A 13,821-nucleotide genomic window follows, 5' to 3' on the forward strand; every position below is an offset into this window, starting at 1 on the left:
ATCTGGGGCAATTATTCATCTGGCTGGGTTTAAGTCTGCCTTTCCATATGGGATTTCTACTTGAGTAAGGTTTGGGCTTTTTTGAAAACTTTGAATTTTGTTTTCTTTGAAATAGTTTGTGTTTAAAAATTTATATTTTGTTAAACATTTTTATATTGTTAGAGTCTGAGTGTTTACATCCCTCATATGTTGAAACTTGATATTCAGAGTGCGCCTGTGCTCCTGTGTGGTGGCTCTGAAAGGTGGCTAGGTCGTGAGGGCGGTGTCCTCAGCAATGGAATCACTGCCCTGGAGAAAGAGACCCCAGAAAGCTCCTCCTTCCTGGTAGAGTGAGGAACAACTCCATGAACCAAGAAGTGGTAGTGTTGGGCTTGTTCTCTCTCCTGCATCATAAAAGATGCAAAAAGTAATTGGCTCCACCAGATTTATTCAACAATCACGCTAGATTTTCTTTTTCTTTTTTTTTTTTTTTGGAGTTTTTTGTTTGTTTTTGAAAGGCAGAGTGACAGAGAGGAAAAAAAGAAATAAAGAGATGCTTCATCTGCTGATTCAACCTAATCAGTTACTTGGGGAGTAAGAGCCAGGGCTGGACTGGGCTAATGCCAGGACCCAGGAACTGCATCCGCATCAACCGCCAGGGTAGCACGGACCCAGGCACCTGGGCCATCTCCTGGGTCCCTCTTAGGGACATTAGCAGGCTGAGCGATCAGAACTAGGTGTATCTGAGCCTGGAATCAGCATCTCATGTGCTAGTGTCACAGGTGGCAGTTTAGCCACTTCCACCACAATCCCAGCCTCCATGCTACTTTCTCTAGAGAGCCCCATCTTTACTCTGCATGAACTGTAGTTGTGATGATCAGTTTAGTCATAATAATTATGTTATTTTTCTTGAAAGCTGCCTTGTTTCCAAAGAGAGGCAGAAAATGTTTCTAGCATGACTTGCCCCAAAAACAGACATTCTTATCCCCAAAAGAATTTTTAAATTTCTTTTTTTTTTAAAAGATGTATTTTATTTTTATTGGAAAGTCAGATTTACAGAGAGGACGAGAGACAGAGAGGACCGTCCACTGACTCACTCCCCAAGTTGCTGCATGGTTGGAGCTGAGATGATGTGAAGCCAGGAGCCTGCAGCCTCTTCCAGGTCTCCCATGTAGGTACAAGGAGACAAGGCTTTGGGCCGTCTTTGACTGCTTTCCCAGGCCACAAGCAGGGAGCTGCATGGGAAGTGAGGTTGCCAGGATTAGAACCAGCGCCCATATGAGATCCTGGCACGTGCAAGGCTAGGACCTTAACCTCTAGGCTACTGTGTCAGGGCAAGAATTCCTAAATTTCATGCTAATAATTTCTTGTATTAAAGGTAAGCTTTATTTCCCTACAGTTTGTTGTTTCATATTTCTTTTTCCTGTCTATTCTCATTTAAAAGCTTCTTGCCTCCTGGTCATCATTCAGGTAGATGGAAGGTGAATTCTTGCTGGACCTTCTATTTAAGATCCGTGCGGATAAGAAGCCATGGATTTGATTTAACCTGTAATTTTTTGTTTGGTTGTTTGTTATTTTTTGAACCTGTCATTGATACTGTCTCAACCCAGATGTTTCGAAGAAGGGAACTTGCATTATTTTTAACATATTGTTTACCCAATACTATGTCAATTAATTCCATAATGTTGTATATTGATACTGAGGCCTTGTTGGGGCTTTTAACTGACCGGATCTTTACTCTGTTAGACCTATCTTCAGACCATAGAAGGTCTCCCCAAGAGGCCACTGAACTTATCTGGACAATAAGACGCTGAACTTTATGCTAGGCATGTGTTTGCAAGCAATGAATCTCAACTGAACTTGAACTATGGTTATGCAACAAGGTGGAGGAATCCACCATGGGGGGAGGGGTATGGGAGGGGTGGGGGGAATCCCCAGCGCCTATAAAACTGTACTACATAATACAATGTAAGCAACAATAAAAAAAAAAAAAAGAAGCCATGGATTGATCCCACACACATCATTTTTTGCAATGACATTTTGTGTGTGTATGAGTTCGTGTGGATATTTCTAACCCCTCATTCTCTCAGGAACACGACAACCATCCTGTAGAATTACACATAGTCCAGTCTTGTTTTTCTTCTCCAACTGGGTCACTTACAAACTGCTTCTTGTCTATATGTCTTCCTGTGTCAAGTCTCATTTCTGTTACCCCCTTTTTACTTTTTATTTTGTTTATTTTTCTACAAGACAAAAATCCAGGGAGATCCTTGGGCAGCTCCTGAGCTCCATTCCCAGGTGACACCTGAGTGTGCCACTCTCCTCGAGTGAGCCCCTGGAGAAGGGGCAGGCTGTTCTCCTGTTTTGTGGTCCTCTGTCAGTTTAACTGAAGTAAGAGTAAACAGGACTGGATCTTGATCCCCTATTGCACCAGGGTTAATTTCTTGGAGATGAGAGAAAGGTTGATCAGTATCATTTTAATACCAAAATTGAATGATTTCTCACAATCAGGACATATGGGAAAACTGACATTAGGTTCCTTCTGAATGTTGGTTCTAGATGCATGCTTGTTCTAGATGCAAGTGCCTGTTCACGCATATTGAAAGAACATGAGAAAATGTCCTGTAAGCTGAACTACTGCAAACCCTGCTTACTTCATAGTGCCAAGCACTAACTGATGCTGCAGCAGCTAGATTTTCCTATTATAGTTTAAAAAAATAAGACAGGCAAAAACTGAAAATATATAATAAGAAACAGAGAATGATTTCCCCCAAATTAAAAAACAATAAATAAAAACAGATTGGGAAGTTAACTTGAATTATTCGAGATAAAAGCTTCAGAAAAATGTTCCCTCATACCAGGGAATACCCTCAGGAAAGTTTTGAAGTCTTGGTGACACCTTGTTCTTCATGAGGAAAATTAATCACAGTACTGATGGAGCAGAAAACACAAGGGACTTTTCAATGAAATGTTTTCTTTCTTTTTCCCTGATGCAATATTTGAAATGGGAGCACAGGGCATGTTTCTAAGCAAAGTAGCGGTCAGCCAGGCTGGCTCTTTTCAGTAAATCACCTGTGGTCTTATGGGCTCAGTGTCTGCTTGTTACTGAACTATGCTCTTTATGCTTGAGGAAATCACATATTGGCCTTTTGTAAGTCCTTCATTCCCTAGCCTAAGTACTCTAGTGTAAATTAAGCATTGCTTTGGAACTTAGGACATTACCATGCTTTATGACTCACCACGCTGTAGGAATTAATGGCCTCTTCATCACCTCAGTAAGCAGACCTCTGTCCATTTAATAAATTATAAAACTGGTCTTGATCATCCAGAAAACTGAGCCAGGAGTGAGAGGTCTGATTTCTGCAGACAGGGCTCATCGTGTTCTTTCTTTTTTCCAGCAATCACATTTATTTCCAGGAAAAAAAGTCAGAACCTCTCTGGGAGTCACACGGACCACATCAGGGCTGGGACAAAAGGCCACAGCACCTCCCCCTCCCACCCAGAGGCTCCTCTTGGTGAGAGCACCTGATCCATTTGTCTGGAGCTCTCTGGCCTTTGGCTTGATAGCATGAGAAATTCATTCTGGTTATCAGTACTGGAAAAAGCATCCCCCATTACGTGATAGCATTTGGGTGGAGCAGAGGCTAAATGTTGAACATGGCAAGGGTTTCCATCCACAGATAAAGGCCCAGGATTCCCCACTCTCTGGCAGAAGCTTCTGCACTAGAGGTTCTGTTTGGTCTATTGGACTTGTAGGAATGGTTAACTTCTGTGCTGAGTTCAGAATTAGACACCTGATTCAGGAAGTAACCCTGGGAAATAAAAGGAACAGAGAAGGACTAAAATTCTGACTAGAGAAACAATACAATTGAGGAAATACTTAGCAACTGAATAAGATCCTTACTTCATTACTGTTAATATACCAAACTCTGCTTTTCACTTTTGTTTTTATTTGACAAGTAGAGAGACACAGAGAAAGGAGAGAGACGGAAGACAGAAATTCCCCCTGCTTTAGTTCACTCCCCAGAAGCCTATAAAGTCTAGCACCAAATCATGCCAAAGTGTGCAGTCAGAAACTCGGTGAAGATCTCCCACACTGGGGCTGGTGCTGTGCCATCGTATGTTAAGCCACTGTCTCAAGTGTTTGCATCCCATTTGGGTCCCAGTTCCAGTCACAGCTGCTCCTTTTCTGACCCAGCTCCCTGCTAGCATGCCTGGGAAAGAACAGAGGATGGCCCAAGTGTTTAGGCCCCTGTACCCATATGGGAGACCTGGAAGAAACTCCCGGATCCCAGCTTTGACCTGACTAAGCACTAGCCCCAGCCACTGTGATCTTTTGGGGAGGGAAGTGGCAGATGGAAGAGTTCTCTGCCTCCCCTTCTCTCTGTGGAGCTATGTTTCAAATAAATAAAATAAACCTTTTTTAGAAAAAGACCTCCCACATGGGTGGCAAAAACTAAATTACTTTTATTACCAATGCTGCCTCTATGGTCTGCATTTGCAGGAAGATGGAGTCAAGAGCCAATGAAACTCAGGTACTGATATGGACAATATCTTTATTATTACTTCATTCTAAGTATTAGGAATTTATGTAAACTCTAAGGATAATGAATAATGGTCCTGCACCAATTAATCTGTTTTTTGTAGTTGTCGCCTGAAATGGAGCTTGCCTCCACTGCAGTTTTAGTACTCATCATGCAGGTTTTTTTTTTCCCCACTGATGTATTCTCTTACCTTACTATGCTTCATTTTCCCAATCTGTGTTATATTTTCCTATAGTGTCTTAGGACTTACTAACTCCATTATTTGTTTTCCTGTTGTTATTTACTCCTGCATCTTTAGATGTTCTGTCTGGTATGTAGTAAATGTTCAATATTTGTTGACTTGCATGAACTTAGGTTTTACATTTTGATGATGGTGACTAATATATACTTAGTACCTGCAGTGTGCCAAACACTCCTTATATTAATTTATTTAATTCTCAAAGAAGCCCCACAGACAAAAAAAAAAAAAACAAACCAAAGATGGGTCCCAGCTCAGTTGGCAGAGGCAGGATTTGAACTTAGGTTTTTAATCTCTGAATTATTAACAACTGTGCTATTCCTGACTCTTTAGGATGCTCTAGATCATAGGGAAATTATCTGTGCTTTCATTTTCAATATTCATTTTAATTTTGCATTTCTAAGTGACTTGACTGTTAAATTGATTTTAATATGTATTTATTCATATCTTGAGTATACATTCCAATTGTTTGGCTCAAAATTCAAAGGAATAAAGAAGTATCCAATGGGAGGACTCCCCCTCACTGTTGTCCTTCAGCCGACAAGATCCCCCAGTGAGTTCACATTGCTTCAGGTCTAACTCTCGCTTCGTACTCTCCAAACATATGCTTTCCAGGCCAAATACCTCATCTTTCTGCACCTTGGTTCTGTTTTCTAAAAAACTGGGATAACGAAAGAACTCCATCATATGGTTTTGATGAACAGCAAGTGAATCAATGTTTTTAAAACACTTAGGAAATTATCTCTCACAAAACATGCCAGTAAATATTAGATATAACTTTGAGTGTTCTTTCAGATGGCTTATCCATATGCAACTCACACATAGAGTGCTTCAGCAAATTCACGGAAGTGGAATTAAAAGAGCATATGGATTTTATAAGAATTTCTGGAAATCCTTTCATGTGTACATATACACACGCAAAACGAACCCTATTCTCCCCCCTTATCCTTCTTTAGGAAAATAATATTTTTCACCTTGTTTTTTCTCACATAAGTTTTAAAGCTTTAAGAAAAAAAACTGCATGAATACATTTTATTATTAACCTTTGTTATATGTCTTTAATTTGCTTGAAGACAGCTAACTACGGTGTCCTGTTGCTTTTTGTATGTTTTCTCATTATTGTGATAGAACTTTAAAAGGAATAGTTATTCTGAGGCTCATGGGTTGACAGATATCAGTAATGCCGAGTAAATGAGCAATGACACAGTGCTGGCTTTGATCTCTGGTCCAGGTGGATGTGGCATGCCCAAGAACTTCTATAAAATCATGGTAGGGACCTGGTTGGAAGGTAGGGTTGGAGGATTGATCCTAAAACTACTTTTGCATGGCACATGGTTGTGTTTGGCCAATTTTAATAAATATTAAATGGGAGGGGTTGTTGAAGACAATTATGACCTCTTTCCAGAAAGGCATTCTTGGTCCGTGTAGATGATACTGTTGCCATTCACGCTACCATTTGTACCAACAAAATTAAACAACAACAACAACAAATCCAGAGAAACCTAAGACTGATTTGCTTGTTAGGCTGCCTATGTGTAAAAGATGAATTATAACTGTGGCCCAGTTGAGAGGGCATCACAACACGGGGGAGTAAGCTACTGAGAGAGGGATAAACTGAAGGAGAAGGTTATTTTAATTCCGACTGATTCCTTGTAGGCAGAGTAGTTGATCCTAAAGCAAGTAACAGAAGTGCTTCGGGGATCGGGTGGGTCCAGGCACTGGCTGCTGACCCAGTCTCCTTGGAGCTGCTCCCTGTGGGATGTGGCTGTGCAGTCAGAGCTTTGTGAGGCTCTGATTTCAGACTCCTCTTCCAGGAAATGAAAGCACTGAGCTGCCAGCAGAGAGCACCACATACATTAGAATGGTGGGGCATGCAGCCTGCTTCAAGGAGCAAAGGCTAATGGTGACTGGGAAAAGGAACTCCCCAACACAGATGTGTTTCCACTCTCACTCCTGTCTCAGGGCAAGAGAAGTCATGGGGCAAGCACGATCCACAACTACTTTTGTCACTGAGTTAGGGTAAGGAGGTGCTGATGACTGCAATAGATATGTGTGTTTCCTATCGTATGTGACATTTTAGGTCCCAAGTTACTCAAGAATGTCAGAGAAACCATGCAGCTACTGCCTGATTGTCTGCTAATGAAGTTTCTGAAACCATGGCCATATTATGTGCCTGGTAAGTAGCCTAATGGCCACAGAATCACACCTATATCTCTGGTTCCAAGTCCCTCAGTCCTTTGAGGAACTTCCCAAAGATCCTTCATTCCAAACACAGCCTGGCTCACTTTTTTCCACCTCGGCAGTGGAAGGTTTAATGTATAAGAGTGATTTCCCAGGGAAGGGCAGTATCACCTTCAAGGCCTGTGGCTTCAGGGGATCTGTGCCCACAGAGCTTGTTTCACATGGAATGCGGACAGTACATGGTTTCCTAGCTGCTGCTGCTGCAGCTGCTCTGAACAAACTGGCTCCCCATTCTCTGGGGGGAATCGAAACTACACAGTTTCACTCTGTCCTGTTGTGTTGTCAGCTGGCTTTCAGCATTCCCTTGTCCCCACAAAAACCTCAACACGATCCCTTGCACGGATGTTGTACAATAGGAGCTTTCATTCTGGCCTTGGCACCTGCAGTCCTGAGTTCACCATGCCATGGAGCAGAGAAAGTGCTAACGGATGAGTGCAGCATCTGGGACTCCACCCCAGGCAGCAGATGAGCTGAGGCAGGTAGCAGGGACAGGCATGTTTGTGGGGAAGAGAGACAGATGACTCATGGGAGAACCATTCCTGTTGTTACCGTTGCACACTGCATGTCAGCTACTTGCACATGGAATCAAGCACAGAGGGCAAATGACACCCCATGTTTGCCTGCAACATGTTTGTGACTTAAATGGGAAGACAGACCATAGGATTGAATGTGCACTAAAAATCCTGGTTATGAGCCACACAACACCTCATGAATAGGAACGTTGATGGGAGGCAGGGGCTGAAGTCTCCATTCTGTCTTTTCCAGTTACAAGCTATTGGATTTTCATTGCCAAAGACTTCACCTTGCTATGTCCAGACTCTTATTTTGTCCAGTGAGAGCTAAAGTAGCACTGTAATGAAATTAATTAGAAATTTATTTTTTCTTCACTTGTTCCAGATTCAAAGAGTTATTTGAGAGCAATATAATTGTGAAAGCCAAGTTTACCTTTCTGGGACCCCTGTGTCAAGTTGGGCAGAAATTCCATCTGGCCTATTCTATATTCCACACTTGGAATTTCTGCTTTTTCTCTGATCAACGTTCACACAGAGTGGATCCTTCTATTGCAGAATGCAAACATCAGCCCCAAATAGTTTAAAATTGTCTCATATAAGTGAGAATATTGCAATAGAAGTATGATCCTACGGTCCTCTCCCAGAATCCCCAGGCTCCAAGGATGGATTATTTATACATTGTGTGGCCTGAGACAGATTCCCAGGTATCATTCCTGACATCCTTATCTCCCTTACCAATCCACCATGCATCACCTTTTTAAATTTCACTGCTTAAATATTACCATGTTACTTCGTCTCCCTACTGCAAGAAAGCATTACACTGTTACATTCACCTCATTCCTGAAGTCTCTGAATCAGTGACTGTGTCCACTGTATGATCTATTCTCCTACAGCAAAGAGCAGCATTCTTTTCATATGCAAGTCTGAGAATTCATCATCTTTCCAGTTCTAATGATTTCATAAACTTTCAAATCAAACCATACTCACATGGTCCTATTTTTTTGGATTATGTATCTTCTCAATTCAAGTGTATTGAATGCTTACTCACACCCTAGACTCCAATCACAGTGTTTTTTCTCCAGCTTTTAGCAAACCTTTCCCTATTTAGGGCAATTTCCTCCTCTATTTTGCTCATTCCTATATTAGTATTTGTGATTAGGTCAAGTGTTTTTAAAAAGCTTTTACTGATTTCCCCTGCCGTATGAATCTTCCCTACATAAGTGTGCCACTTTTTATTTATGTGCTTACCTGCATAACACAAAAATAAAAGGAAGTGTTTGGCTAACCTTTCCTTTGTTGGACACACGAATGAATGAGTTAAATGGCTTCTCTTTGGAAGTTAATATGCCTTTGATCATGAAAGATAAATAAGAATTTGCTGGATGGAGAAGAGATGTGAAAGTACTCACAGTGTTAAAATACTAGATTCCTAAGTCTCATATTTGTGAGGGAAGGTTTGTCTGGTACAAGCATAGGATGGCCAGTGTGAAAATGAACATGGATGATGGATGAAGAGGGAAGAAAAATGGCAAATGAGATTGGTAAGGGTTGAACAGATATCATGTGCTCACCTGCAAAATACAGGTAGCAGATAACATGATCAGCAGAGTGCCTTCAATTTTAACTCAATGTTTTTTTCTCTGGGGAAATAGACTAGGGAATTTGGATGGCTCAGTTGTTTATCTCTGTTTGGGATGCCTGGACCACATATCACACTGTCCAAGTGATATCACACAAATTCAAGCTGGACTTTTTGGTCCAGCTTCCTACCATTACAGACCCGTGAGAGCAACAGGTGATGACCAAGTGCTGGGGTTCCTACCACCCCCATGGGAGATATGGATTGAGTTCTGATGTGCCTACCCTCAGACTGACCCAGCCCTGGCTGTTGCAGGCATCTGGGGCGTGAACCAATAGGTGGGTAAGCTATTTCCATTTCTCTCATTCTCTCTTTTCGCTACGTGCACACACCTCTCCTTTTCAAATGATGGTTCTTTTATACTCTAAAATATTGTACATATCAAAGTGTTTATGAGTGATATGTCTATGCATGGCTAACAAGTTAGAACTTAAAATTTTACTTTAAATTTTATTAAAAAATAAGAATAAAATAAACATATCAACCCACATCGTGCTTCACAAAATAATTATACTTTCTGAAAAAAGGAGAAGTACCTATTAGAGGACAGCTGTAGCCTCCTACCAGTTTATATATTTAATCTTTTCTGATATGTTGCCTTGACTAAAATATTTTCATAGGATCCTGATTCATAAATGTGTGTAGCAAGAAAATGGAAGAATATTTTAATGCTTTTTTCCTATAACTGTGACACTGGATAATAAGTAAATACAGTTGCTTGAATACATTACTATATGGAATATGAGGCCGTATTAATGAGCTTTTCCTTCTCTATTACAATAAAATCCATTGATATCTTAGCACTGCAAAGTGAGGTTTTACCATTGCTATATCATGTAACTTCCAACCCTGGCCATTTTTATGCATTCACTGAGTGAATTGAAATTTTGGCAGATCTCATTATCAATGAATCATTTTGATTAATACCACCAGCAACCTTATCAAAAATATTTTAAATACTGGAAAGTTTTCAATCTTCTCATGATATATATGTGTAAAAATGTAATCTTACTTACAAGTTTAAATTATATCATTAGCAATAAATTCTGTTTAGTTGTTTTCATAGTGAAAAAACATTTTGTTAATTTTAAGAAAATGTTTACCAGATACCTAAGTCTGAAAAGCTATAACTTGTTATTCCTTGAATAAAATACAGTGTTCTATTTCTAAAATGTCTAATTTTGGTTTGGAACTCCAATAAATGCATATGTATTGGTTTTCACCAATCTTCATTATGCAATGAACATACTTAATGTGTTATTTCCCATTTTGTCACTCAAAAAATTAAAAATATACTCAAATATCAAAATTTAGAAAAAGTAATTGTTTTAAAGCAGCATGATTTTTTTTCACTCCCAGCATGTAAGTAAAGAATACAATGACTTCTAATGGTTTGGTTTCATTGTCTTGATTTCTGCCCATGTGCCAGCAGTTTTCTCCACTACTTGATGAACTCAGAGGCAAAGATAAAATAGGCAAATAATACATATTATTATTAAAAAAGTTTGTACCCCTTAATCATCCAGAATGATCTTGGGACTTCTAGGTGTATAGCTGGGTGCTGGGGGGGAGGGGTGGAGCTTTGGACAATCTTTAAGAACCATGGATTTAAAAATTTTAAAATGGAGGGTTGGCATTGTGGCGTAACAGTTTAAGCTGTCACTTGCAATGTTGGTATCATATATAGGCAATGGTTTAAGTCCTGGGTACTCTACTTCTGATTCAACTTCCTGTTAACATACCTGAGAAATCAGCAGAAGATGGCCTATATGCTTGGGCTGCTACACACACACACACACACACACACACACACACACACACAACTCAGAAGAAACTCCCAACTTGGCTCTTTCTTTGACCTGGTCTGGTCCTTGATGCTAGTTGTTGTGGCCATTTGGGGAGTAAATCAGAGGATGGAAGCATTCTCTCTCTCTCTCTTTCTCTAACTCTGCCTTTCAAATAATAAATAAATATTTTTTAAAATAAGTTAGAAAATAGACGAATGAGGCCCAGTTTACAACCTAGTTTAAAATCATAACTTTAACCTTATTTCAGTCCTCTTTTACATGCTTTACATGCTTTCATTATTTCAGGAACAATATAGTCATTGGTAAAGGAAATTGTGATAAGTCAAATTAGGAGTAAAAAGGGATTTAAGTTACTCATCAGCTTGGGTCTTGCAAAGACTGCCTGAACTACCAGTAAGAAAAAAAGTTCATTAACTCTAAGTCTAAAATTGTTATTACCACAAAGTCCATTTTGTGACCGTCTCAGCAGCCAAGACCAGTCAATGACAATGAATGAGCAATTTAGATATTGCACCAAGTGTCATTTTGATAAACAACTTTTTGGAAGACAAGACCTAAACAGGAAAGTGAGGGAGTGATACAATTTTTCCCCTCATTCATGGCAGAAGTCATACTTCAAACAGTAACCCTACTGTCAAGATGATTTCTTCTGTAGTTATTCACTCCCTAACACATGCTTACTCTGACGAAGCAGGGAAGTCCCCAAGTTTTCCACAACTGCTTTATCAAACTGACATGTGAAGAACTCGAGCTTAAACTGCCCTGCCCATGCTCAAAGCTATACCAAAAAGTCAGCTGATTCAACTTGGGCATTTTTGAACTTGCCAACAAGCAGAAGCTGACGTGGGCATGTCCACGGCCATTTGAGCACAGATCTGACAACTGGGCTATGAAAGGCTATGTTGCTTATCCATGTAGGAACAGATTCTCCAGATTCCCACACTAGGTGGGTTCCTCTGAGTTAGTTTCATTGTGTGAGTATAACAAAATTATCTTATCGTCTATAGTTGTAAAGAAAGGAAAGGAAGAAGTATTTTTTCTATTTCCTTGAGATAAGGGCATAAGTGGGAAAGTATGTGTTCAGTCCTGGTTTAAGGAGAGGAGCACCCACTGTCCATTATTGACTCCTTTTCTAAAATCACCTTATTTGTTCTTATGTTTGAAGTTGTAGATGTGCAGGCAGATGGTTAAACTTGGGCGTTTTCCTTTATCTAGTATTTCTCAGAGTAACTACAAGCATCTGGCTTGTTTACCATGGGAGATATGTCCCTGAAAATCAAACTATTTGTTCAGAACAACACCATCTGAGTTAGTGTGATCCTTGTAAAACAACACATTTAATCATAAAATCCCAATCTTCAAAACGAGGTCCACTCATCACCCTGGCACAGGCTTCCATAAACAAGCCCTTTACCTCAGTAGCTGTGTGTCCCTCCACTTTCACAGAAGCTGTAGGTTCCAGATACAGGTTGGCAGATATCTTCCTGAAACAGTTGCCTGATGTAGAGTGCCAGGTTCTGAAAGAGAAGGGAAGCAGGTGAACTGGCATCAGAAGACAGACCATAGATATAAAATATCATTTTGGACTTATTCTTTCAGAGCACATCCTCCCACTCCCAGGAGCTCTTCATTTCCAAAATTAGAAGATCTCTCTTTACCTGCCCTCATGCCTTCTCCCAGCCCCCATCTAATGGATACATTTCACTAGCCATTATATGCCTTCTCACATTACGAAAAAATAATGTTGGTCACTTCATTGCTAGATATGTAGAATAACATCTCTGGGCACTATTAGGCACCTAAAATAGGTATTCCTCAATTGTCTCCATAACACAAGCAAAAAGAGCTGTGAGTTGGGTTGGGGCGACAGCCCACAAAGAGGAAAATAAGATGGGCATACTCAGGTCAAATGTTTCTCTACCCTCCTGCTAGATATTAGAACTCATGATACTAAGAGGAAGGTGGTAAGGCTTCAGTTATGGGCTGGCTGTTTATGTATTTCTTGGTAACAACACAGGACGAGTTTGCTCCCTCCCTGAGGCATAAATGTCTGAGACTTGGTCCCAGCACTTGAATGTTCTCTTAGAGCATACTGATGCCTGAGGTTATGCAAAGCTAGTTGCTTCCAGATAGCATCCAGGAAGGTACATGTCTGTGATAAAGCAGAGAAGACACCAAATTCTCATGAGTTCTAAATACTACTTCCAAATAAACAAGATAGAAGGATTAGCATCACTTAAGCCAGAAGCACACAGATATTTCAAATATGAACTTCACAGTCATAGCATCGTGTCAGGCCGGAGGATAAAAGCAATTCAGTGAAATTTCTCTGAAGCAGAATTTTTGATAAAACCAAGAAGGCCTCTAAGAGAAACAGAGAGTCGACAAAATCCTTTTGTAAATACAAGATTTATCATTTCTTTCATACTACTTCCTACTTATTTCTGCTGTGAGATATTCTCCTTAGTCCTAAGTGAACTGGTTGCCTCATTTTTAATGACTCAATACAGAGATCTTAAATACTTAACCTCAGTCTATTCTAAATGTAAAACAGCTGGTTTCTTTTTCCTCCAGAAATTAGATTTCTTTAAAAATAATTCTGAATGCATTTTTTGACACATTCCAATGATCAGCCTCAAGATTCTGGTTATAATATATAACCACAGAGAAAAAAAAAACACTGCATGAAAGCAGGATCATTTATTTAATTCCCAAATTCTTTATTTCCCATAGAGTGAGTCTCACATCTGGAAAAACTCACACAATTAAGCAGTTTGTCCAAGAAAAAAGACTATCTGATGGAATTCCAAATAGACACTGCTTTTTTGCATTGCTATTTGTATCTAAAGGAGAGCTTTTG

At 39.9% G+C, this 13,821-nt stretch overlaps 1 long non-coding RNA gene across 2 annotated transcripts in view; it reads right to left on the minus strand.

Moving 5' to 3' along the window:
* Positions 1 to 13,821, minus strand: part of LOC121148680 — a 291,103-nt gene that overhangs the window by 196,819 nt on the left and 80,463 nt on the right. For both annotated transcript variants that reach the window (XR_005882580.1, XR_005882581.1), the window contains exon 2: positions 12,376 to 12,478. This is a non-coding gene — a long non-coding RNA (uncharacterized LOC121148680). The remainder of the gene's footprint in view (positions 1 to 12,375; positions 12,479 to 13,821) is intronic.

Source organism: Ochotona curzoniae, unplaced genomic scaffold, assembly GCF_017591425.1.
Source record: "Ochotona curzoniae isolate NIBS_2020 unplaced genomic scaffold, NIBS_Ocur_1.0 scaffold_4701, whole genome shotgun sequence".
In the NCBI taxonomy this organism is placed as follows: Eukaryota; Metazoa; Chordata; class Mammalia; order Lagomorpha; family Ochotonidae; genus Ochotona; species Ochotona curzoniae.